Below are 26,550 nucleotides of genomic sequence, written 5' to 3'. Positions count from 1 at the left end.
GCTTTTAATAACCGAATAAAGAATAGAATTGAATTGAGTATATACTTTACAGGGAGTGGGAAGCGAACTACTCATCCCTTCTGGTCTGAAGACTCGGTGATTAAACCGTGAGCTCATTGCTGTAAAGTGATGTGCTCTGTGTTCTATTTTAATGTAAGTCATAGTACAATGTTAGTATGTAATGATACTATAATGTAAGTATGTAATGTTAGAATGTAGGGCTGTCATGAGGGGAATCTTGGGGAGTTTGTACACGGTGCTGGAGAAGACGGATGCCTTGGTATCTGGTCCTGTTGGTGGCTGTTTAAGCTGTCTTCTTTTCCTGTAATAAATTTACTTATCGGATCCACTGTTGTCTTCCTGTTCACTACATAAATTTGGCGACGAGCGGGAGAAGGTGAAAAGAAGGCAGCACTCACCAAGATTTTGCGAAGTGAAAACAAGATGGCCGCGCCCGCGAGCAACCGCATGGGTAAGTTGGCAAGCCGCAACCACGCAGAACATACCGCGAACGGGCGGGAAAACAACTTCTGCATCTTCGCGATATTTCCGCGTGTTTGCGGAGATTTTGAACATTTTCGCGATAATTTGCGAAAGTGAATTTCGCAAATTCCGCCCACCCCTAATTGTGATATGCGAGGTGGATGCAGCCATATCACCTGAGGCAGTGTAGAAGAACTGGGACATGTGGCATTGTCGTTATCCTATTTATACGTATGCAAAGTGGGCTGGGCTTGCGTACACCAGGCGATCGTAGGGGTGTGAATAATAGTTCGAGGGACCTGGGCATTGTTTGGTTCCTGCCTGGCCAGGAAGTGTACTTATGTGTGTTTCTGTTGCAGTTTTGACGTCGCAGAATGTGCAATTTACATTAATGTAGCAGGTACCGGGAGGGCGGTAACAATCACTAATGAGATGCTGTTCGAAAACATTGAATGGCCAACATCACATGTCATTGTCAAGGTTGTGGATATGCGCAGACACACATGACAATGGTGTGCGGTATTATTGAAAGTGTTGCTATGTGAATGTGCTCGGATGGAGGGAGGATCAGCAGTGAGGCTATGTCATTAATAGTAATAACGTTCATTATAGTCAAGCAATGCATGCCAAACGTGAACCTGAAAGTCTCACATATGACACACTACTATACTGGTAAAGCCTGACAACAGAGAATACAGCAATACAAATGTACACATTACTCTTTACTGTTTGTCACATGTGATCTAGAGTGTCATTTGAGATGTCATCAGTGATGTCATCAGTGATGTCACTGACCATGTCATGAGTGATGTAATATGTGACATCATCAGCAGCTCATTGCAGGCGCGCGAGTTATTGTTAGCTCAACTAACTTTAACAGGTTGACGAATCTTCGTGAAATTTTCAAAACTAATGGGGCGCTCCGCTCAGCTCCTACCCAGAAAGTCTCGGGTGATTCGTCAACCGGGGGCTGAGAAAAAAGGGGGTCCCAAAACGCGTTTCCCCATGCATTTTCCCATAGGACCTTTAGTCGAAGGTACAGCCCGAACAGCTGAACAGAATTACTTGAAATTTGGCAAAGAGGTAGTCCTCAGGTCAGGGATGTGCCTTTTGCATATATGGTGTCAATCTGTTCAGTAGGTTCTGAGAAAATTGCAGTTAAAAGTACATAAATATCTATAGGCATGCACCGTGCGTGCACAGTGCGCGCACGGTGCCGTGCGCGGGCGTAATTCTGATTGGTGGTTAGATGTCAGTCAACATTCAAATCGGTCGAAATCAGGAAGTGTCAGATGCCATTTTGTGTGTGGCAGTGAAAAACAAAGGTGGAGAACGTGAAAAGGGGGAAGGGTAGAGAGTTCCTGACCCCCTAGCCTTTGTCATGGGGTCCCTGAAGGACCCCGAAGGGTGAAAAAAACATTTTTTTTTTTTCCAAAAAATCGAGGGGTGCGCGCACGGTGCGCGCACGGTGCCCGCATGGCGGCAAAAAATTCATAAAAAAAATAGAATTAAAAATCAAGTTTAAGTGTTTAGATGTTGGTTGGCTCTAAAAAGAGACGTTGTGTTCATTGAGTGTTTTTTGGTACCTATAAGTAAGTACCGATGCAGAGTCTTTAGTTCAAGAGGAAGACTCTGTTCCTTCATCTGTGAAATTTACACCGTCTCCTCTATAAATGCCTTGCCACTCCCCTCACTATTTCTTCTTATTTCCTGGGAAAAGGAGCTGAACAGGTATCAATTTTACTTGAAAATGGCAGAACAGCAGTCTCCTTCAGGGAGTGAGGAGGAGATCTGGATGCACTCAGAAGCATTGGTTCATAGTAGTTTCTGTTCCAGAATCTTCAAACACCACACCCACTCCCCTCACTATTTCTTCTTATTTCCTGGGACTAGGAGCTGAACAGCTATCAATTTTACTTGAAAATGGCAGAACAGCAGTCTACTTCAGGGAGTGAGGAGGAGACCTGGATGCACTCAGAAGGTGTCTTTCAGCAGAATGGCAATATGAAAAGAAAGATAGTTGTAAAATGGAGGCTTACATACTTTTTTTTAATAAAAAGAACTCATTGGCTGTTTCTGACGATTCAACACTAAAAACTAGGCTGTATGTTTACATTTTTAAAAGCATGTTTTGTATTGGTTCAGAAAAATGTGTTCCCACAGAACATTACTTTGGATTTGCTGTTAGGTTTGAAAAATCAAGCACTCTTGCTCTTTGGATTAGAAACATTGTGTGCTGAACTTCTGACCTCTCTGCTCACACCAGTGTTCCATAACCTGTTGCTATGCTAGCAGGCTGAAGTCATGTTGGGGGTAGGAATCATTTGGAAAGGGTTGAAATTTGCAACCAATAGAAATGTGTGTTTCCATTTGAAAAAATGTGGGAAGCAATGTGATTTGAAGTTAACATGTATATGTGTGAAAAAAGAGAGGGAAAGTTTGCCATTTACTGGTTCTGGTGAGAGGTGTACAGCTCAGTGATTCTGGCTCTGATAATCTGCTGTGTGAGTGCCACATTTCTTTCTCAACTAACTACTTTTAAAGGTGAGTTATGAATTTGAGAGGGGATGAATGTGGTGCATTTTGATATAAATAATAGAAATGTGTTTCTTCTTTTAAAGTTGTGTTTTACATTTTATGTTTTGGAAGATATTTAACTGCCTTGAACTTGTAAGATATTATGGAGTATGTCTTTACCATAAGTTAAGGTGTACTGGTATCACCCAGGAATACTATTTTGTGCCTAGAATCACACCATGAGTCTGTCTGCACACAGGAGTTGTTGTCAGAGATTTAATTTGTGTTGCTCTTGTTCTGTAAGACTTGTACTCGCAGGAAAAGGGGCAGCTTGTTTTCTTGAACTGTGATGGTTAGCATTCAGCACAAATCAATATCTCACAGATGAGAGGCAAATGCTAACACATTTGAAATCAACAGGGTAGATTTTCCTTCCACTCCTGCAATGGGTGAGGTAGTTCCTACATGTTCAAAACTCCAATGAACCCTTACCACACATGTACACTTACATACATCTATGCAGTCTTCATGCAGTTGTGCAAGCGTCCATGCAGATCTCTCTTGCACCTGACAATACACATTCTCCAGAAACAATCTTAGCACACAGGCAGCTGCTTGTCCTGCACTCCCATGCTTAATATTTAGCACTGTGTGGTATTTCAGATAGCAGTGTGTAATGCTAACACATTCAACGTCACCAAGGCTCATTTCCTTTGCTCTAGTCTAATCACTCACCCAGGTTCCACATGCTCATGGTCTCAAGTAGCTGTTAGGACATGTGCTCTTTTCTGCCTCTCTAAACTATAAGGAAAATGTGTCAGGCTGTTACAGTAATTATCACTTGCTCTACCACAGTAGTAAATGTGCTTTGAAATTGCCAATCAAATATCGTTTTCTGCCTAGAATCACACCATGAGTCTGTCTGCACACAGGAATTGTTGTCAGAGATTTAATTTGTGTTGCTCTTGTTCTGTAAGACTTGCATTCGCAGGAAAGGGGCAGCTTGTTTTCTTCAACTGTGATGGTTAGCATTCAGCACAAATCACTATCTCACAAATGAGAGGCAAATGCTAACACATTTGAAATCAACATGGTAGATTTTCCTTCCACTCCTGCAATGGGTGAGGTAGTTCCTACATGTTCAAAACTCCAATTAACCCTTACCACACATGTACTCTTACATACATCTCTGCAGTCTTCATGCAGTTGTTCAAGCATCCATGCAGATCTCTCTTGCACCTGACAATACACAGTCTCCAGAAACACACTCTTAGCACACAGGCAGCTGCTTGTCCTGCACTCCCATGCTTACTATTCAGCACTGAGTGGTATTTCAGATAGCAGTGTGTAATGCTAACACATTCAACGTCACCAAGGCTCATTTCCTTTGCTCTAGTCTAATCACTCACCCAGTTTCCACATGCTCATGGTCTCAAGTAGCTGTTAGGACATGTGCTCTTTTCTGCCTCTCTGAACTATAAGGAAAATGTGTCAGGCTGTTACAGTAATTATCACTTGCTCTACCACAGTAGTAAATGTGCTGTGAAATTGCCAATCAAATATCGTTTTCTGCCTAGAATCACACCATAAGACTGTCTGCACACAGGAATTGTTGTCAGAGAATTAATTTGTGTTGCTCTTGTTCTGTAAGACTGGCACTCGTAGGAAAGTGGCAGCTCATATGATAGGATTTGACAAGCTTAAAAAAATATAGTAATATATTTAAATAACATAAAGTTATTTTTTTTTTGTTTCTTTTAGGTATTGGTGAACAACACTGAAATAAATTAAACATGCCTATAAAATCAAGAAAGAGAAAAGAACAGCAAAAACATGTATATTTGAAGACAACTGGACAACACAAATTAGTTGAAGAACCTCATGTTGGAAAAAAGAAAAAGTCTTCTGGTAAGCAGACTAAGGATTTTTTTTACAATATCCTCAAACATAGAAACAATGTAAAAAATATATCCACTGCAAATAGTGTTTCAAGTACAAAACAACAAGACAATAGAAAGAAAATACTAAATGCTAATGTACAATCAGAAGCAAGAAAGAATGACTTAAAAAGAAAAACAGCATTTCAAAACATTTGTAGAAAAATGTTTCAGAGAAGAGTGATGTTCAATTTGCTAAAGGATGTGAAAAAATATAGGAAGAAAGCAAAATTTTATAAGAAAAAGAAACATATTGAATCAATAGTTGCAAAGGCTTTGGAATTAAAAAGAAAACTATTCATTTTAATTTTGAACAGGATCCGTACATTAGATAAAATAGTCAATGTAATGAAGTCAAAAAGCAAAAGGAAAAGAGTAGTGAAAAAAAATTACTTTTTGTAAAGTGTTCTTAGGAGAATGGAAGCATAGTTCAAGTACTGAACCATTTTTTAATGAAGAGAGTTATCTTCAAAGTAATAGTTTGCTGCATGCAGTTGACACCAGTGGTCGAGCTTATGAAGTTAAAGATGGTTGTGTAATGGAAAAGGAGAAAATGGTTCCAAGAAATGAGGAAGAAGTGTTAGCTGATGAGGTTATGGGGAAACGTCCTAAAGCCCCGGTGTACACTTGGGATTGTAGTAGTATTTGTACTGTACGACAAGAATCTATTGATAAATTACGTGACTTTCTAAGAGAATATAGCAAAACAGAAGATTAAGGTGCTTCAAAGACTAAATCCATGCAGAGTGAGAAAGAATACTGGTTTGCAAGGATATTCTCTGGCTTGTCTTTCTAGGAAGGTTTGTCAAAGTGTTTTTCACCATTTTAGGATGCAGGCAGTACATCATACTGAAATGAGAAAGTTTGTGAGAAGATTGTATTTTGCTAAAAGTCCAGCACTAAAGTTAAATGAGTTGAATAGTGCTCTGTTCCATGGATCTGTATCAGATGTAGAGAAGGTTACTGATGATATTCAGTCAGTCAAAAAAGTCTTTATTGCGATTATTCATCTTAAAAGACATATATATACAATAAACAATGTAAAATACTGCGACCATAAATTGGATAACACAGGGTATATAATTTATACACAACATACAATTCATTTGAATTAAAATATCCATAAAATCCCATCTAAAAAGATAAAATTTGCAAAGTTTACTGTAGTCCACCATATCTTTCGCGAATAGCCCAGGACCAGCTTAGGAATTTGGCTACCCCTATAATAATAGTTCCATTGTCTCCAATTTTCAGAAGCCTTTTAGCAGTCATAGCGGAGGTTGTGGGAGCGTTTCTACCCTAAACTGGTGGTACAGCCTACGATCTCTAGGTTTGGTAATCAGATCCCAGTACATTTCAAGGGATGGTTCATCCTTGAAATCCCAAAAAACTCTAGTCAGTGGGGATCCTACCAGAGTAGAATATCTCCTGGATTTTACTAAGCTCCAGTATGCGGCTCTTAAATCAGTCTTGGTTGGAGGGACGACCATTTCCGGGGATACACAGAAATCCCTCATTCCCATATCAATAAGGAGGTTTTTGACAGTTTTTAGCCATAGAATCTTGTTAGAGTGGTCCAACCCCCTTACTTCAAGTAAGGCCTTTGCGAAGTGATGTAATTCTGGGGTAGACCACAACCTTCTCCAGAAGAGGACCATTCTAAGCTGTGCAATGTCCTCAATAGGATTACAACCAAGGTCAAACAATAGGGGGATTCGAGGAGTCGATTTTGGAAGGCCCACAATTGATCTTAAAAATTTATTTTGGGCCAAAGCTAAATCGGACAAGTTACAACAACCCCAGATCTCAGCACCATATAAAATAGCAGGGACTATTTTCAGGGAATACAGCTTTATTGCTGGAGCCACTGGCTTAGTTAGAGATAGCCTATGCTCCCTTAAAAGGGCTCCAGCTAGCTGTGAATGTTTCAGGGCTAGAAGCTTCACCTGTGGGGTCCAGCTCAATTTTTCACCGAGGGTAATGCCCAAATAAGTAAAAACTTTGGTCTGCTCCAGGGGCTTCCCACCCATGAAGACTTTTGCCGAAACGTCTCCTGCCCCATGGAGCACCATAAATTTAGTTTTCTCTACATTAACCTCAAGCTCATGTTCGCTGCAAAAGGCCTCAAAGCGGGATAAAGCCCGCTGCAAACCCTGCCGTGTTTCAGATAGAATCAGGGTATCATCAGCGAACATGAGCAAGGGCACCCTTTGGCCAGCCAGCTTTGGAGCATCTGTGGGGTAATTTTCAAAGTACTGTACAACCCCATTTATGAACAATGAAAACAGTGTTGGGGCCGGGACACACCCCTGACGGACTCCTTTCTCTACCTTGAATCTTTCCCCCAGCGAACCTGAGCATAATTAAAGCTGTGGAGCTTGATCACAAAATCAACTAATTCCTTGGGCATCCCTAATCTTCATAAAACATCCCAAAGTTTGGATCTTGGGACAAGATCGAATGCGGATTTTAAATCCACGAACGCTGCGAAAATGAGCCCCTTACCCAGGAGGACCTCCTTCCAGTAAAGTAAAACAAACTTAAAAACCTGGTCCAGTGATCCCATGTGTGCCCGAAACCCTACTTGGAGGTTAGATAATATATCATTTTCGTCCATCCAGCTATGGATTCTTCCAAGTATGACACGGGCAGTGATTTTTTGCAGCGCATCGATGAGACTGATTGGCCTGTAATTGCCCGGTGCAGAACGATCTCCCTTTTTGAAAATCGGGATTATTTCTGCACCGGACCAAGAATTGGGGAATGGAGTCCCCTCTGCCAGTGAGTTCATCAGATTCGTTATGTATGGGACCCAAAGGTCGCGATCCTGCCTGAATAAATCCGCTGGGATACAATCAGGACCAGGTGCTTTACCACTCGGGATGTTCTTCAAGACCACCTCAACCTCCTTAATACTAAACCTTAAGGGAACCTCCATCAATATAGGAGGAGCGAATGACACCTGCTCCGAGTCCTGCTGGTATTGGGCTTCGAAGTGGGCAACCCAATGGTGTGGGTCCACGTTATTATTAGGAACTGCCGACCTATGTCCATTCCCCCACTTTATTAAATCCCAAAACTGGGACATATTTCTGCCTTTGCATGCTTCCAGCAAGTCCTTCCAGCGTCCCTCATCCCACTCTCTTTTAGCCTGCTTTAAGGTTGATTTATACAAAGTCCGGGCCTGTTTAATTGTAGGGTAAATTCTGGATTTAATAGCGGACAGAAGGGCTTTATGTGTGGACCTACAAAGCTCGTTATACCAGGAAATAGGATCGGGTTTTTGCTTGGGCCTCCTAGGCTTTGAATTAATAAAATAGGTCTTCAGCCTACTAGTGAGCTCCTTGTGGATCGATGGCACTTTAACGTTAAGGATTTCCTGTGAGCTGCATTCGTTTATTTCTCCTAGAGCTCTTGCAACCAGGGCCCTAATTTCTAACACTTTTGTCTCATCAAGTGCCACCTTGGCCCATTTGACCCGCCTAAAGTCATTACCCAATGTTAATGGGACAGCACAGCTTACTGTGTTCCCAACGGCCAAGGGGTTGAAACCTTGGATATCCAAAGTGAGAACCAGAGGGTTATGGTCGCTTTCGGTGCGGGTTTGAACTACCATATCTAGCACAGTGTGCCAGATTTCCAAATTTACCAAAAAGTAGTCAATCCTACTTTTCGTACGACCGTTATCAAAAGTCGCTACACCCAGGACATCGGATTTGGTCCTACCATTTGCTGCTCTGAGGCCCCATTCCAAGCACAGCCCTTTTACCTGGAGTGCTACCTCAGTCCATTTCTTTATGGATGGTAAATTCAGCTGGGGCACGGCCCAATAGGCGTCCTCCTCCTCACTCAATCCACCATCCTCACTGTCCAAGGGTCCAAAGCAAGTATTAAAGTCCCCCATAATAATTAAGTTATTATTAAAGGGGCCTTCCGCTAGAAATGTCTCGAGTGCAGTTATAACCTGTGAACTCCTGCCACCCACTTGGCCCCTGGCATATATGTTAAATAAAAATAAACTGGGGCCACTCTGGAATCTGACTTTAATTGACAGGATATCCGGGTTTTCAAGGGGAATCATATAAACTGTGACCCCCTCTGTTTGCCTAACCCAGAAGGTCAAACCCCCCGCCGGTCTCCCCCTATGTCCCCTAATTGCAGGTTTTGAGAAGTTTAAATAACCTGCATGAAAGATATTCTACACTGCCCACGTTTCTTGGAATGCCCAGATGTCAACTTCATTGATTAATAGTAACCAATCTGCTAGGCCAGTCTTAGATTCCAGCCCAGCGATTTTCCAAGAAGCAATAACCATAGGTTTCCTAAGTCCTGAGTTAATCGGACACCCCTCGGGGGTTGATGACTTTACAAGAGGGCTACCTAAATTCGTTATGGACGGGAAGGAGATCCTAGTTAGGGTGTCGGGCTCTAGGGAATTGACTTGTTGGGCTGCGGCGGATTCAACTGTCATTCCAGTACTACCTTCCACAGGATACCCTGAACCACCCGACCTCTGTCAATCAATATCTTCTAAGGAAGATAAAACCTCAAAACGATTATTAAGCTCGATTCGAGGGCCTGGTCTATGGTCAGCACCCTTATGAATTTGGACACCTCTGTGCCGCAATGCCCCGTCCTGTTTGTAAAAGTAACCTAGCGGTAGAATGCTAATGGACAGCCAGTCAATGGGAGCATTGGCAGCAATCTCAAGTATATGGTTAACCAGTCCTGGCGACCTAAAACTTAAGACCACGCAATCCCCAGCTAGGATTTTATCAGAGTGGCCAACCCAGTCAATCCGTCTAACCATTTTGAAATCCATATACAGCCTATCCCCAATGCCAGTCTTTTTGTTCAAATAATGTAGGGCCTTATTTTTGAGAGATGACCAATGCTCTTGTGTGTCCACTGGTAAGGGGGGTACGTTTGCAAGGACAATGGTGTAGGGTGTCGCTTGAGGGGGCAGGTGAAGAAAGGGATACCTCGAATGAACACCAGAATTATTAGCAATTTGCCCACAAAGGCTCCTAGGAGCCAAAGATGTTTGGTTGGGAAGTGCCTCTATGTTAGGTCTTTCTGTTGGCACAATAATTCTTACTTCCCCCACTTTCCTTGCCTCGTCCACCAATTTTTTGGGACATGTCGTGGCACCAGTCTGATTGTTACAATTGTTATCTACCGTGGACAAAACAGCCCCTACTGAGACGTGCATAGGGGGATACTAGGGAAGTTCAATCAAAAGCCTCCTCCATCTTAGCTAACCTTTGGTCGACCAAATCCAACCGTTTAAAGAGCGGCTCAAGAATGGTTGCTAGATTTTCCTCTAATAGTTTAATAAAATCACTTTTGGTTAGAGAGCAGTTTATGATAGCGGGATCACTAGGGTGGTTGTCTATAGTTGAAGGGTTAGAACCACCAAGAATAGGAGCCTCAGTCGGAACTTTGGCAGGCATGGGTTTGTTTTTAATAGTACTGCGTCCCTTCTTTGTTTTATTCTGAGGATCCTTAGTAGTTCTTCCTACTGTTTTCATCCCCCTAGTCTTAACCCTGACTGGACTGACCAGATTAATCTGAGTGGCTGGGGTAGAAAGATGCTCAGGGGACATGGGATCTAGGCTATGGGTAGATGCCTGGGCTTGTCGATTGAATCAATAACTTTAGATGACGGGCTAGGGGCATATAAAGGGGTGGCAGGTGTAACCCCCCCCCCCTAGCAGCCTAGGATCTAAAGAGAGTCTCCGCTCTGTAGCCTCGATTTCATGTACCAACAGGGATTCGGCTCTTACTAGAAAAGCATCCAAAGTGCCCACCACCTTATCCCCAGATTTCTATTTGGACATTTTGGATAATAGTACAAGAATACAGCCAACAAGCTTGGCTACAACTCCGGAATCAGGCCCAACTCACCAACCCAGTGTCTAATGCCAGAAATGAACAGCACCTGGCCCAGCCCAGCCTCCTTCGGCCTCAGACGGCGTAGACGGCCCGCCCTTTGCCCGGGCTTAGCGGGGAGTATATACCTTAAACAACAAAACATAAACAAATTAATACTCCATTCTCACCAATTCCTCCTATGGTAGGAAATCAAGTGTCACACAAATGTACCCTCCTTTCTCATTCCCAAAAGAAAGAAGAAATCAAGAAAACAAAAAGAAAGTGCTGTGTCCCTTCTCAAGTTCGGTGTTCACAGTTCCAGCAATTACAGTTACTAGAATCCTTGACCCTTTGTCAATGAAGAAATGCTCATGTGCAATTGTTCCATCAGGCAGTAAATATGGGGACCAACAAACAGAGCCAATGCCTAATCTTGATCCTAGTCCAGATCCGAAGATAAACCAATAACCTCCTTGGTTATAATGAAGGGAAATGAAAATAAAGCCAGCAGCTATTTCCAAAAGAATCAGTGGTTACTAAAAACAAGCAACAGCCACAGCACGTTGGTACCTTTGTTTCCGCAACTCGCGGAAGTGCCGGTTCCCCTAATCCGATCCTGACGTAAGTACCACTGGAGCCCGAGCAGCACAAGGATCAGAGCAGCCGCTGGATCGGCTCACAGACACCAAATGCTCTCACAGCGAGAGCAGACAGATCTCCGTCGGCCCCCGAGGAAAGCCGCTGACTCCGGTCTCCTCGCTGAACCCAGAACGACTCATGAATACCAAATGTTCTCCCAGTGAGAGCGTACAGACAGCCGTCTGCCGCTGAGGAAAGCCGCTGAAGTCAGAAGACACCACAGAATTGAAAGAGTCCAGAACATGAACAAAATCCTTAGGCAAGGAAGTCCTCTAGAAGCAAAAAGTATCCAAGGGGAGAAATCAAGTCCTATGCAGCCGCGCAGTCCCACGTCCTCCAACAAATCAAGAATTACGCAGATGATATTCAGTTTTGTTACTTTGGTCCAGAGCAAAAACGTACAGGAATTGACACAGTTATTGCGGAAAATGCGGAAGAGAATGTAGAACTCACTGTTAGTAAAAAGTTTGAAGATCAAATGACAAAATTTACTATCATCTCTAATGAAAGACCAAATATTACTTGTATTTGTTGCCGGAGAAGCCATTATAAAACTCAAACAAGGAATGTTGATCTCTATAAAAAAAGTGAAAAAGAAAATAATTATGAGTGGAAGGATTTTGCTACATATTTATTTCTGGAAAATTGCTTTGATTTGGGTGAAGATCAGCGTATTTGTAAATACTGTTATAACAAGTTAGAAGAAAATAAAATGCCAGCTAGAGCTGTACATAATAATTTAGAATTGGTTGACATTCCTGCAGAACTTAGTGATTTAAATACGTATGAGTCTATACTCATTCAATGTGTCCATCCGTTTCAGACTATAGTTCGTATGGAGCCCAAAACAGGTAAATTACCTCCTTTAGATTTACAAAGAGGTTTAAAAGGAAGAGTTGTCTATTTGCCATTAGATTTGAAAAAAAATATTGAAACAATTGATGCAGATAGTTTGGAAACTGAACCATTAGTTATTCTGGTTAATGGTGTACCTACAAAGAATAAGAACATTTGGCAGGAGCTAGTAGATGTACGAAAAGTACAAAGAGCAAATTTATATTTGAAAAGAAATAATAAGTACTATGAATCAATTTATATGGATGAAGATGAAGAAGTTTTACTAGCAGACACAGGAATACCAACTGGGCAAATTGAAAAAGTGGATAAGTCAAAAGAAGAAGAATTTATGAACATTTCAGCATACATCCTCTTCATTCTAAAGAAGTTATGGGAAACACTATTGATCTGTTTCAGATGAAAAAAGCAAAAGGAACTCCCGTGAGTGTATGGGAGGAGAGCTTGGAAGCTCGTTGTTTTCCCCAGCTGTTTCCTACAGGAAAAGGTGGACGATATGATGAACGTCCAGTACAGATTCCTGCTTCTGAGTATCGGACTACAAGATTATATGCAGAAGATCCATGATTTCGTCAAAGTATTCCTTATTTTTTCCATCTTTTATTTGAAAGTGACTTGTCTGCACTATCTTATGCAGTAAATCACATTTTAAAAACTGGAGTACATCTACATAATGTGTCTGCAAAGGATTTTATGAACAAAGTGCAACAGCGAGATGATCATTTGGAATCTCAATTGATTAATCTGATGGCTTGTCAGCGTGGAACTAATGAATATTGGTTCCGACGCCATGGAGAATTGAAATGTATGTTACGGAATTTAGGAACTCCTTCATGGTTCCTTACCCTAAGCTGTGCTGAGTACGCTTGGGATGATTTACTGGATTTTCTTCGAGAGGCAAATTCAAATATTGAAAACATCCAATACAAGACAGCAGGAGAATTGTGCTCATTGGATCCGGTTAATGTTTGCAGATATTTCAATCATAGATTTGAGGCTATGATGTCCTTCATCTGCAATAAAAAAAATCCACCTCTTGGAGAAGTTGTGGATTTCTTTTGGAGAAAAGAGTACCAAGCAAGAGGTGCTCCTCATATTCATATGCTGTTGTGGATCAAGGATGCCCCAAAATTTGGAACAGATTCTGATGATGCAGTTTTATCATTCATTGAAAAATATGCAACATGTGCTATACCTAAAAGCACAGAAGAAAAAAACTTAAAAGAGCAAGATTTACGTTTCCAAAGTCATCAGTGTGGAAAATACTGTTGACGAAAGTACAAGAGTAAAGATAAATTCTACACAAAATATCGATTTGGATTTCCACAACCTGTTCTTTCAAAAGGAAGAGTAAACAGTTTTATGTCAGCTGTGCGTCATACCATTACAAGAAAATCTCCCAAAAATACCTACAACCTAAGAAAAAAAGAAGAGTCAAAATATATAAATGACTACAACCCAGTAATGTTATCCATGTGGAATGCTAACATGGATGATCAGTATGTAGCTGACAATTCTATTGCTGTTGCTCGGTATGTCACATCTTACATCACTAAATCTGAGAAAACGGAATTGAAAGAAATGTGGGAAGAGATTTCTCACGAGAAGACTGTCAGTAAAAAGCTATACAGCTTCAGTGTAAAGATGTTATCGCATCGAGAAATTGGGTCATACGAATGCTCAGATAGGTTATCATCTGCAAGTCTGTACTCCAAATCCAGAAGAATAATTTGGGTAAGTTTAGGCCTTGCAGGAATGCGAAATCGGGTACTGAAATCTATTCGAGAAATTGAATGTTTAGCAGAGAACGAACCAGAAAGTACAGACATTTTGAAAACAAACATGTTGGACACATATTACCCAAACAGAAGTCATCATCTTGAAAACATGTGTCTCTATGAAGTGCTGCAGAACTACATTTATAAACGGAATGCCACAGAAGACATCAACAATGGAAAATATAAAGTCATTGGTGAGGAAGGATGTTTGGTGAAACAAACAAAAGGAAGTTTGATTAATCACAGGAAGCTGAGTTGCGACACTACTGACAAAAAGGAATTTTACTACTTAGCACTTTTACAGCTGTTTAAACCATGGCAAATTTATATTTGAAAAGAAATAATAAGTACTATGAATCAATTTATATGGATGAAGATGAAGAAGTTTTACTAGCAGACACAGGAATACCAACTGGGCAAATTGAAAAAGTGGATAAGTCAAAAGAAGAAGAATTTATGAACATTTCAGCATACATCCTCTTCATTCTAAAGAAGTTATGGGAAACACTATTGATCTGTTTCAGATGAAAAAAGCAAAAGGAACTCCCGTGAGTGTATGGGAGGAGAGCTTGGAAGCTCGTTGTTTTCCCCAGCTGTTTCCTACAGGAAAAGGTGGACGATATGATGAACGTCCAGTACAGATTCCTGCTTCTGAGTATCGGTCTACAAGATTATATGCAGAAGATCCATGATTTCGTCAAAGTATTCCTTATTTGTTCCACCTTTTATTTGAAAGTGACTTGTCTGCACTATCTTATGCAGTAAATCACATTTTAAAAACTGGAGTACATCTACATAATGTGTCTGCAAAGGATTTTATGAACAAAGTGCAACAGCGAGATGATCATTTGGAATCTCAATTGATTAATCTGATGGCTTGTCAGCGTGGAACTAATGAATATTGGTTCCGACGCCATGGAGAATTGAAATGTATGTTACGGAATTTAGGAACTCCTACATGGTTCCTTACCCTAAGCTGTGCTGAGTACGCTTGGGATGATTTACTGGATTTTCTTCGAGAGGCAAATTCAAATATTGAAAACATCCAATACAAGACAGCAGGAGAATTGTGCTCATTGGATCCGGTTAATGTTTGCAGATATTTCAATCATAGATTTGAGGCTATGATGTCCTTCATCTGCAATAAAAAAAATCCACCTCTTGGAGAAGTTGTGGATTTCTTTTGGAGAAAAGAGTACCAAGCAAGAGGTGCTCCTCATATTCATATGCTGTTGTGGATCAAGGATGCCCCAAAATTTGGAAAAGATTCTGATGATGCAGTTTTATCGTTCATTGAAAAATATGCAACATGTGCTATACCTAAAAGCACAGAAGAAAAAAACTTAAAAGAGCAAGATTTACGTTTCCAAAGTCATCAGTGTGGAAAATACTGTTGACGAAAGTACAAGAGTAAAGATAAATTCTACACAAAATATCGATTTGGATTTCCACAACCTGTTCTTTCAAAAGGAAGAGTAAACAGTTTTATGTCAGCTGTGCGTCATACCATTACAAGAAAATCTCCCAAAAATACCTACAACCTAAGAAAAAAAGAAGAGTCAAAATATATAAATGACTACAACCCAGTAATGTTATCCATGTGGAATGCTAACATGGATATTCAGTATGTAGCTGACAATTCTATTGCTGTTGCTCGATATGTCACATCTTACATCACTAAATCTGAGAAAACGGAATTGAAAGAAATGTGGGAAGAGATTTCTCACGAGAAGACTGTCAGTAAAAAGCTATACAGCTTCAGTGTAAAGATGTTATCGCATCGAGAAATTGGGTCATACGAATGCTCAGATAGGTTATCATCTGCAAGTCTGTACTCCAAATCCAGAAGAATAATTTGGGTAAGTTTAGGCCTTGCAGGAATGCGAAATCGGGTACTGAAATCTATTTGAGAAATTGAATGTTTAGCAGAGAACGAACCAGAAAGTACAGACATTTTGAAAACAAACATGTTGGACACATATTACCCAAACAGAAGTCATCATCTTGAAAACATGTGTCTCTATGAAGTGCTGCAGAACTACATTTATAAACGGAATGCCACAGAAGACATCAACAATGGAAAATATAAAGTCATTGGTGAGGAAGGATGTTTGGTGAAACAAACAAAAGGAAGTTTGATTAATCACAGGAAGCTGAGTTGCGACACTACTGACAAAAAGGAATTTTACTACTTAGCACTTTTACAGCTGTTTAAACCATGGCGTTCAGAGGATGAATTACTTGGAGATTTTCAGAGCTATGAGGATTCCTTTAATGCATGCAAAGATAACATAGAATGCAGTACTTTCTCAAAGTATGTACAAATGTTAAATGAAGAAATTGAACAAGAAGCTACAATTGCAGCTGAAGTAGCTAGAGACAGTTCTCAAGACAGTCAAAGTTCTGGTACGCTCAGTCAAGATACCCTAGGACAACCAATCGTAGAAAATGAAGCTGCAATAGCCATGACTGAAGTGGAAACAGCTATGAATCAAGCGCAGGAAGATTTAATAGACGTACCAAATTTGGAACAACAACTGAATGATAAACAACAACACATTTATGAAGAAGTCCAAAACAAATTGAGCATGGATTACTACATGAAAATAAAGAGTGCTCATGCACATCATTTGAACCAATCAGAATATATGTGAGTGGACAAGCTGGAACTGGAAAAAGTTTCTTAATTAAAGTAATTAGAAGCTACCTACAGAAAAAAACTGATTCAACTTTGTCTTGTGTTGTTACTGCTCCAACTGGGTTAGCAGCATTTAACATAACAGGAATTACCTTACATTGTTTGCTAATGTTACCAGTAGAGCATGAGAACAAAATAGAATACCACAAGCTAACAGGAGAAGCGTGTTTTGAAGTTTCAAGAGTGTTGAAGAAAATGAAAGTTCTCATTATTGATGAGGTAAGCATGGTATCAAACTTAATGCTTGCCTTTTTGCATTTAAGAATGCAGCAAATTCTAAAGACAGACTATGACGTGTTATTTGGTGGAAAACATGTTATAGTTTTTGGGGATCTACTGCAGCTCACTCCAGTTAAAGGACATCCAGTATTTAATACTCTTACACATGAAGACACGAAAAAGTCGTTAGGAAGTATAGGTAATGTGAATATTTGGTCATACTTTGAGTACAAAGAACTCATTACCAATATGCGGCAAGCAAATGAAGATGATTATGCAAGTATTCTCAAAGATATCAGAATTGGACTACTCACAGAAAATGGCAGAAAAGCTTTACAGAGTCGATTGCTATGTAATTTGTTTCCAACAGAACAAATAGTTCCAGAGAAAATATACAAGAAAATTGCTGAAAAAAATACTGTAATCTGCTTAATGCCAACACTACATGAATGCTCTATATTCAATGAAGAACTTTTGAAATTGGAAAATGAAGAGATTATGAAAATGGAAGCCTTGGATAAAATACAGCATCAAGGAATAACTATTACATTGACAAGCAAATTGAAAACTAAATTGGATTCTCTAGAGAAAAACATATCGAAAACAGCTGGTTTAGAAAAGAATCTTAATGTGTGTATGAACTGTCGAGTAATTTTAAGACGTAATTTGAATGTAGAAAAAGGTTTAGTGAATGGAGATATGGGTAAAGTTGTGGGTTTTGTTAACTACCAGAAAAAAGATGGAATTAAATTTTTAAAAATAAAATTTGATCAGATTGAAGAGGTTAAATACATTAGTCGTTGTTCAGTTCGTTTTTTGCTTGTGAAAGACTTATATGTACGTAGGAAGCAGTTTCCGTTTTCTCTAGCATATGCTGTAACTATTCACAAAACTCAAGGATTAACTGTAGATAGTGCTTTTGTAAACATTGGATCTAGTGTGTTTAAAGAAGGTATGGCATATGTTGCTTTGTCACGAGTGAAAAAATTATCTGGTTTATTCATGATAGAATTTGATGACTCAAAAGTTAGTGCTGATGCAAATTGTGTAAAGGAGTATAATAGATTAAGAAGAAGCTATGCTCCTCATTTAGGTCAGTATCCTGTGTTTGAAAAACGTGTTGTTTGTCGGAAAAGGAGAATTGAGAATATCTGTAATGAGGATGTACAGAAGAGAAAACAAAAGGAGAGTGATGTGATTGCAAGCAAAAAGAAAAAGGACAATGTTGAAGAGGTTGTTGGTTGTCATTTTGAAAATAGCTCTGGTGTCAACTGCTACGCTAATGTAGTGCTGAATGTTGTATTTTATCTTGAAAGTTTGCAAGAGCAGATAATACTAAATCATGAAAAAAATTTGGTTCTCTGCTGAGTTTCCTTTATGAGAAGCTGAGTAATGATAAAACTAAAATAGAAAGTGCTTCTGATGTTAGAAATCTTTTAGATGTATGTTCTGGATGTACACAGTTTACTGACAATGTCCAGCAAGATGCACAGGAATTCTTAATGTATATGCTTATGGTACTGGAAGATGAAGGGTTAGAAATAGAAAATATGTTTGGTCTCTCTTATAAATGGGAACATTGTTGTGAAAACTGTACGAACACATGCAGCACTAATGTTGATTCTGAATGGTTCATACATTTAACATTACCAGAGAGTAAATCAGTGACTTTTAGTAAATTAGTTAAAGATGCAAATCACAACATGGAATGTTCTCAATGTAAATCAGAAATGTTATCAACGTTATTTTTAAAGAAATATGGACAGTATATAATTTTAATGATGCAACGTTGTAGAGCTGATGGAGCAAAATTGGACACTTTAATAAATAAGTTTATAGGAAATCAATTATCAATTTCAGGAAAAACTTTTGTTGCAGTTGCAATAATTTTCCATGATGGACCTTCTATAACTTCTGGTCATTACACAGTTTATCTAAAATGTGAAAAAGGCTGGACACTGTGTAATGATTCTCAATTGATTTTCAAGCAACGTTTGCCTGCAGAATTACCAAATTCCTACTTAATTTTTCTAAAACCAAAATTTTAGATACAAATTGCAGCATCTGAAGAAACCATTATTTCGATTTTATAGGACTACCATTGGATATTTCACCTAAAAAGGGTTTAAAAATTACCATTTGGCCTCATGGAAAGGTAAATGTTTCTATTGTGGACCTCTTTGACAGATAATATTTTGGTGTATGTGCTTAAGCAACAAGATTTACAGACGTTATTTATTGCAAATAGTTATTGTTCTTAGAAGATATTTTTAATATATATGTTACATTTCTATCAAGGTATGTTTTACTGAGGATAGATTCAGGGCTTTTTTAAACAATCTTTCAGATTGTTTATTTTTTTGCCCGCTGTTAAGTGATGAATGCAATTGATATCACTATTTTCAGCAAAAAAAGGGCAAAAAATTACTTTGTTAAATATGAAAATATGTGTACTGTATTCTAAAATGTATTGTTAAATATTACTACTTTTTTCTTTTTTTTCAGATCGAGAAAGAAAATTTAGGAAATTGAATCCTTTTTTCTTGCAATTAACAAAAAACATTTATTTCTAATTAAGGTCAGGTAAGTTTAAAATATCTGGATTTCTCACCCCTTCACTTTCATGCTCCCTTTTGTTCACTTCTCCTCATTCTGCTTTTCTCATTCCCCTTCTCTCTCTCTTCTTCCTTTACTGCTCTTTCATAACTCCCTCACTCCTTCTCTACTACTCCCCTAGGTTTACTGCCTCCATCACTATTTTTTCAACCATGTTTCTCTCCCTGTCTCCATATGTCTCAGTCATTCTAACTGCCTTACTCCTTCTCAGTTCCTTGCTCTCTGTCTCTGTTTCTGTCTCTCTCCCTTTGTCTGTCTTACCCTTAATTTCCTTAACATCTCTGGGGCAGATTTATAAGCCCCCTGCGCCACCACTAGGTCACTTTTCATGACGTACTGGTGGCGCAGGGGGCTCCTCCATATTTACAAGGAGAGGAAAAGCCACCCTGCGTGACTTTTCCTCTCCTCGTAAATACAGCCACTTCACATGCAGCACTGTGCGTTGAAGGGTCGTTCAATGGGTGTTGTTGTGGGTGTTCCCACGCAACACCCATAGAACAAGACACATTTCCAGATTTACGAGAAATCGTAACTCTGGAGATGCGTGTCAATGCTACTCCACCCTAGAGGTGGCGTAGCGAGGCACAACGAGGAGAAATGTTTTCATTTCTCCACGTTTTTTCCTCTTTCAGTGCGTGCTGCATGCTAAAGCACGCATTGAAAGAGGAAAAAGCCTCTTGTGATTGTTTTTGTGCAGGAAGGTGTCCCTTCCTGCAGAAGAACAATCTCCCCACCACGCAGGCATCCTTGCAGCATGGTGCAAGGGAGCCTGCGCCAGTGCACGGCTGCAGTTTGTGCGCCAGCGCAGAGGAAGCATAGAGATGCGATATATTCTTGTAAATATGTCGCATCTCTGTGCTTCGAAAGTAACGCAGCACGGCGCAGCAAAATTACTTTCTGCACCGTGCTGCGTTAGTTTGTTATAAATCTGCCCCTCTGTTTCTACCACTCCTCCTCTCTCCATCACTCATTTCATGTTAATTTTTTAACCTCGCCGTCATTCTCCTTCCCTCACCTTCCCTAACTATCACTATCCTTTACTCATAGTCACTCCTATTCACCTACTTCACTTCCTCCTGTCTGTATCTCACACCCCTTCACCTTTTCGCATTCTTTCCTTCACTCTCCCTCACTCTGCTTTGCTCATTGAAATCCTGACTCCCTTTCTCTCACTCCAGTTTCCTAAATCCCTCCATCCCCTCACTCCCCATCTCTCAGTTTCTCTTACCCCCTTTTTAATCCTCATACCTGTTATCTCATCATCACTCCACTTCTCTTACTTTTAATCCCTTTACCCTGCTGTACTTCATCCGCTTCGTCTGTTACTCCCTTTTCCTATCTCCATCCCTCTCTCTCCATTACTCACTGCCATTCCCTTACTCATTCACTCTTCTTACCTGTATCCTCTACCCTTAGTCCTTTTGTTGCAGTCAGTCTTTCACTTCCCTTACATGACTGATTATACTTTCCTTTTCTCACTCATTCTGTCAGTCCTTTCCTCCTCTTCACTCAGTCATTTCAATCATTTCAATCATTCATGCATACACTACACATTCATTCAATAAAATTACACAGTATATTAGGAATATAGCTCTTCTTGGAGAAGTGAAGTGAGTTCTGAAACAAACTGTTTTTTTTGTCTTTTTTGTTTTGTATTTTTTTTTTAGTTTTTTTAACAATTTTGTATGTTTTTTTAATTTTTTTAGAGCAGCAAAATAAAACAGGGAATTAAAAACTGTTCAACAGGAACAAAAAAAAATGGAAAAAATTATGGGGTGGAGCATGTGTGCTGCTGTATTTTGTTCTCTATTAGGTTGATGCTGCTCTCACCATAACAGAGAACAACATTGCACACATTGCACCGTATATGAACCTTCTGGAACAGAGGGTGGATATCCAGAGGTCTTGAAGCAGGTGAATCTGCAGCCGCAGATGATGTGCTCGGCTGAGCTCCTGGAGGGTTGTCTCTTGTGGCTCTTGTAGATTCATGAGCATAAGCCACAGGATGCACTTTTTGGAAGTGCCTTAACATAGAATAAATACTAAAGGAGTATTTTTTTTTTGGGATCTCCTCTAGATAAGACAACTCCACAAACAGTGCATGTGACTTTTGGGGCATTCACCTTCTTCTGTCCCTCTGGAAAAGTAAAGAACTTCCATATGAATGAGTCCTTTTGTTTCATCTGGCTTGGTGGCACAAAGGTCTCCTCTTCACTCTCTGTAGAAGATTGCTGTTCTGCCATTTTCACGAAGTGAAAAAGCTGTTCAGCTCCTTCTCCCAGGAAATAAGAAGAAATAATGAGGGGAGTGGGTGTGGTGTTTGAAGATTCTGGAACTGAAACTACTATGAACCCATGAAAAGTGTTGTTTCGTAATCACATGACTTACCGTGCGCACACCGTGCGCTCACCGTGCGTGCACGGAGCACACACGCATGCGCACAAGGAGCACGCACGCATGCGCACACGGAGCACACATGGAGCACGCACGCATGCGCACATGGAGCACGCACGGAGCACGCATGGAGCACGTGATGAATACAGGCCCCAGCTAGGCGCGCAGGACACAAGGGTTCGCTCTCCTGCAATAGAATCTATAAGGAAGTTGGCACGGAAACTGCAAAGTACAAAGACAGAGTTTATTAACCCTTAAGGGTGGTCCTACAATCCATACAACACCCTTCGGTATTGCATAGAGTAGCACAAAGAACTTGCGTACACGGTCCCCTTTTATACACAACAGAGGGGCTCATAAGTGGGTGGATACAGCATGAGGCAAGGAATGTTACCTTTTATGGACATTTTCGATACAAGATCAATATGTGGGCGGAGCTGACATACTCCTTGAGCCCGCGAAAACATGGTCAAGCAAGGACTAACTGATAACAGATGTGGTCAAGCCTGGGCATGCGCCAGGCGGACAAAGGAACTATTTATAGACTGTTACTAGGCAGATTACAAGAGCAACTAACACGAAGATAGGACTCTTCTCGTGTTGAGCACGTGGAGACATGACAATACAAAATGGAGTCCAGACTTTAGTCAACATAACGAAAAGAGACATGTTCTATGGAAGGAGAATTCATGTCTTTAGTAAATGCTTAATCACATCGTGGTTTCAATTTACAACAGACGACCCTTTCAGCATTTACTGAAGACATCCGGTTTGTTAGGATAATCACCGTATATGTCAATTGTCATCATTTCTTCCACTTCTTTAGCTAAACGTTTCTGATAGGTGACATTGGAAATAGCTTTCTTATCGGGGATACAGAATGATACACATAAGGAACAGAGCAAGGGACCACATTGGACACAGATGCAACAAGAAAACAGAACTGCTATAATTATACAGAGACCAGTTAAAACCTTCCAACCCCAAGCAGTGATCAATGCCCAAAACCATCCAGAAAAGGACCAAGTGCCGTTTTCTGTATGGATTTCAGCTGCAATTTTATGCAACCTGTTGATTGCATTATAGACTGACGGCGTGTGGTCAGGGATAAACACACAGCAACTACTTCCGATAATTTTACAAGCTCCACCTCGGTCAGCTAACATAACATCTAACACCATACGATTCTGCAATGCAACAATTCTGGTAATCTGCAATTCTTCCGTAAGATTCCCAAGAGCAGCAGCGGTTTGGTTTGTCACAGCCTCTACCACTCTTGTTAACCTTCAAACTTTCCTACTATTTAGGGCAGCTCCAACGAAGAAAAACAATCCTAAATTAAAATCAATGTACTGCTGCAGACTGGTGTCAGTCTGGTCTACATCATCAATTGATAGAGTACGTTTATACCTATTTACAGTTACATTATTTAACAACTTCAAATCCTTATGATAGGATGCAGGTGCCAAAAATACAGGAGGCAACAGGAAGGCTACATAACATACTCCGGACCAACCGGCTGGCAAGCGGTAATAACCTTTATTTCCACATACGAAGTATGTATTATGGGATGCTAAGAAGGTACTGTTATTCAACCCGTCGATGTTTAATATGGTAATACAATCACTAACACCAACAGGAATATAACCCACACTCTGGACACACAGGTCCGCTTGAGCTTGAGCCACTTGAATCACAAATCTGTCCTTTCCCACAGTGTCTCTGGTGTTCGTAAAAATATAAGGAATCGATTCATTGTCTGGTCGATACTCTTCCCATTCCCAAATTGTCCCATTCGCTTGCGGATATCCATCTTTATCCTGATGACATTCTTTATTGAGTCTGAAGAGTAATCGTCCCACTGTGGGTTTCCGAGTGGCAAAAAGCAAAGTGTACCATGCTCTACAAGAGCCATTATGAGAGAAAGGAAGAGGTATGAATGGCGTTCCTCCTTTCTTCTGATGAGCTGGCATCATACCACATATCCAACAGTTCGTAGCATTCGTGGCAACGTGGGTATGATGCAACACCTGGATGAAGGTGTTATTCAAATAAGACTGACGATGCTTCAATTCTTGATACGGAAGGGTATAGAAGTAGTGCTCCTCAGGCACTGGAGTGGTCAACACAAGTAACTCTCGAGCAGGAGTCACATCCTCCACAAACCATGTGGTTATCCCAACAATAGCTACTGTGAGCATAAAGCCTGTTGCACAAAGAATTTTCTTTTTCTCCATGTCAGAATAAAGAATCAATATCTTCCTGAAACTAAAGGCTTGTCAGAACTCTTCCCCTTGGGCAGCGGTCGATTTCTTCACCAACGGGCCAAGACGGGTGTCACTACACTAATGCAGGGCTGATCCCCCCCCCTTGCCTCATTGGCTCTCCGTTTCACTAACCCAAGGGCCGTTCTGACAACATGTCCCGATACTGAAGAGTTCACTTCCTTGGCCTGAGATGATATCGCTTTCCTCCAGGAGTCGCGTGGTCCGGAAAGAGCTCCTCAACGTCGTTCGGTTCCACAGCACGGCCTTTCTCTGTGGTCAGAATCTCTCGTTGATCGGTCAATACAGCAGGCTCCACCAATCCGGGCGGTACTTTGCGGCAGTGCAGTGAATGGATCCAATTCTTTCTGTTGGAAACTCGCACAGCCGTCCTCGTTGCAAGTAGGACTTGCTCAGGACCAACCCATCTCGGCTCCAGGCTGTTCGTCCTGTCAAAGATTTTTATCATGACATAGTCGCCATGCCGGAGACTATGTCCTTCACCGGTGGACCGATCAGGGAGCGCCTCCCGGACCTGTTGATGAATAGAAACCAAGTTATCCGTTAACTGTGCCAGATAATCATTCATCATTACACAAGGTACATCATACACAGTCTTAGGTTTTGGTGGACCCCAAATATTCATTGGACGTCCAAAGACAATCTCGTACGGTGTAAGACCGGTTCGAGAGTGCGGTACCAACCTAATTGACAATAATGCCAGTGGTAAGGCATCTGGCCAAGTCAAAGATGTCGAAGCTTGGATTTTAGCGATCTTGAGCTTCAGTGTACCATTATACTTCTCGACTAGTCCTGCAGATTGAGGGTGAAACACTGCGTGGAACTTCTGGGTGATGCCCAGACCCTTCAAAACATACTTTATAACATCCGCTATAAAGTGGGGTCCGTTATCACTCCACAGAAGTCTACAAACGCCATATCGAGGGAAGAACTCCTTCAACAGCATCTTGGCGGTAGTCATTGCAGTATTGTCTTTCGTAGGGTATGCCTCAACCCATTTGCTAAAGGCACAAACCACTACTAGAACATACTTCAAATTGTTACAGCGCTCAAGCTGGATGTAATCCATCTGCAGAACCTCAAAGGGTGCAGTAGGTGTTACAAATCCTCCTGCTGGAGTTCGAGTACCCTTTCCTGGGTTGTACCTCAGGCAGATCATACAGGTCTGCACCACCCTCTTTGCCGTGCTAGCAATCTCTGGATGCTCCCAGACTTGGGTAAGCAATTTTACAATTGCGGAAGCTCCAACATGTGCTAGCCCATGTGCCATCTGAACCATAGGTTGTACAAAAGCCGTGGGTAATTTCCATCTATCCATCTGCTTATTTCTCCAGCAACCCTCATCATCGAATTCTCCCTCACTGGACCATTGCTCCCGTTCTTTATCAGAAGCGGTCCTCTGTATTTCTCGCACTTCTTCCTTCGCATCGTGCCATCTTTCTACTTGCGACTTCACTACATACATGGCAGTAGCACCGGGCTGCATCGCAGTCTCCCGTGCCACCCGGTCTGCTAACGCATTCCCTTCTCCAACTTTATCGACTACCTTCCTATGGGCGCTACATTTAATGATGGCAATTTTCTTCGGATATGTCAATGCAGTTAAAAGATTATGAACTAACTCCCCATGCATTATTTGTACTCCATGTGACGTTAAAAACCCTCTCTCCTTCCAGAGCAGGCCGAAATCGTGCGCTACTCCGAAGGCATAGCGGCTATCTGTATAAACATTCACACACAATCCTGTACTGAGCTCACATGCTCGTGTTAATGCTATCAGTTCCGCTGCTTGAGCTGATTTCTGTGGTATGCGTGCTGTCTCCACTATTGTTTGTAATGTGGTAATTGCATACGCTGCTTATGTCGTACCATCTGGCAGCTTCAGGCATGACCCGTCCACCCACAGTTCTCCATCTACATCTGAAAAGGGCGTATCCTGGAGATCAATACGACCCTTTGTTTGTTCCTCAGTCACAAGGATACAATCATGTGCTTTCCGTGCCTCAGACTGAGTCTCGGGGTATGGCAACAATGTGGCCGGATTTAACGTTACGCACCTCTTTAACGTAATATGAGGAGCCAAAAGCGTCAGCTCATATCCCGTTAAACGGGCACTGGTCAAATGCTGCGTCTTTGTCTGATTAAGCAGGGCATCAACAGCATGGGGGACTAATACCAACAGCTTATGAGATAACACAATTCCCTCGCTTTGGCGTATTGACACAGCTGTTGCCGCAACCGAGCGAAAACAACCA

This window comes from Triturus cristatus, chromosome 6 (genome assembly GCF_964204655.1).
Source record: "Triturus cristatus chromosome 6, aTriCri1.1, whole genome shotgun sequence".
Classification (NCBI taxonomy): Eukaryota; Metazoa; Chordata; class Amphibia; order Caudata; family Salamandridae; genus Triturus; species Triturus cristatus.
This window is presented reverse-complemented; position numbering follows the sequence as displayed.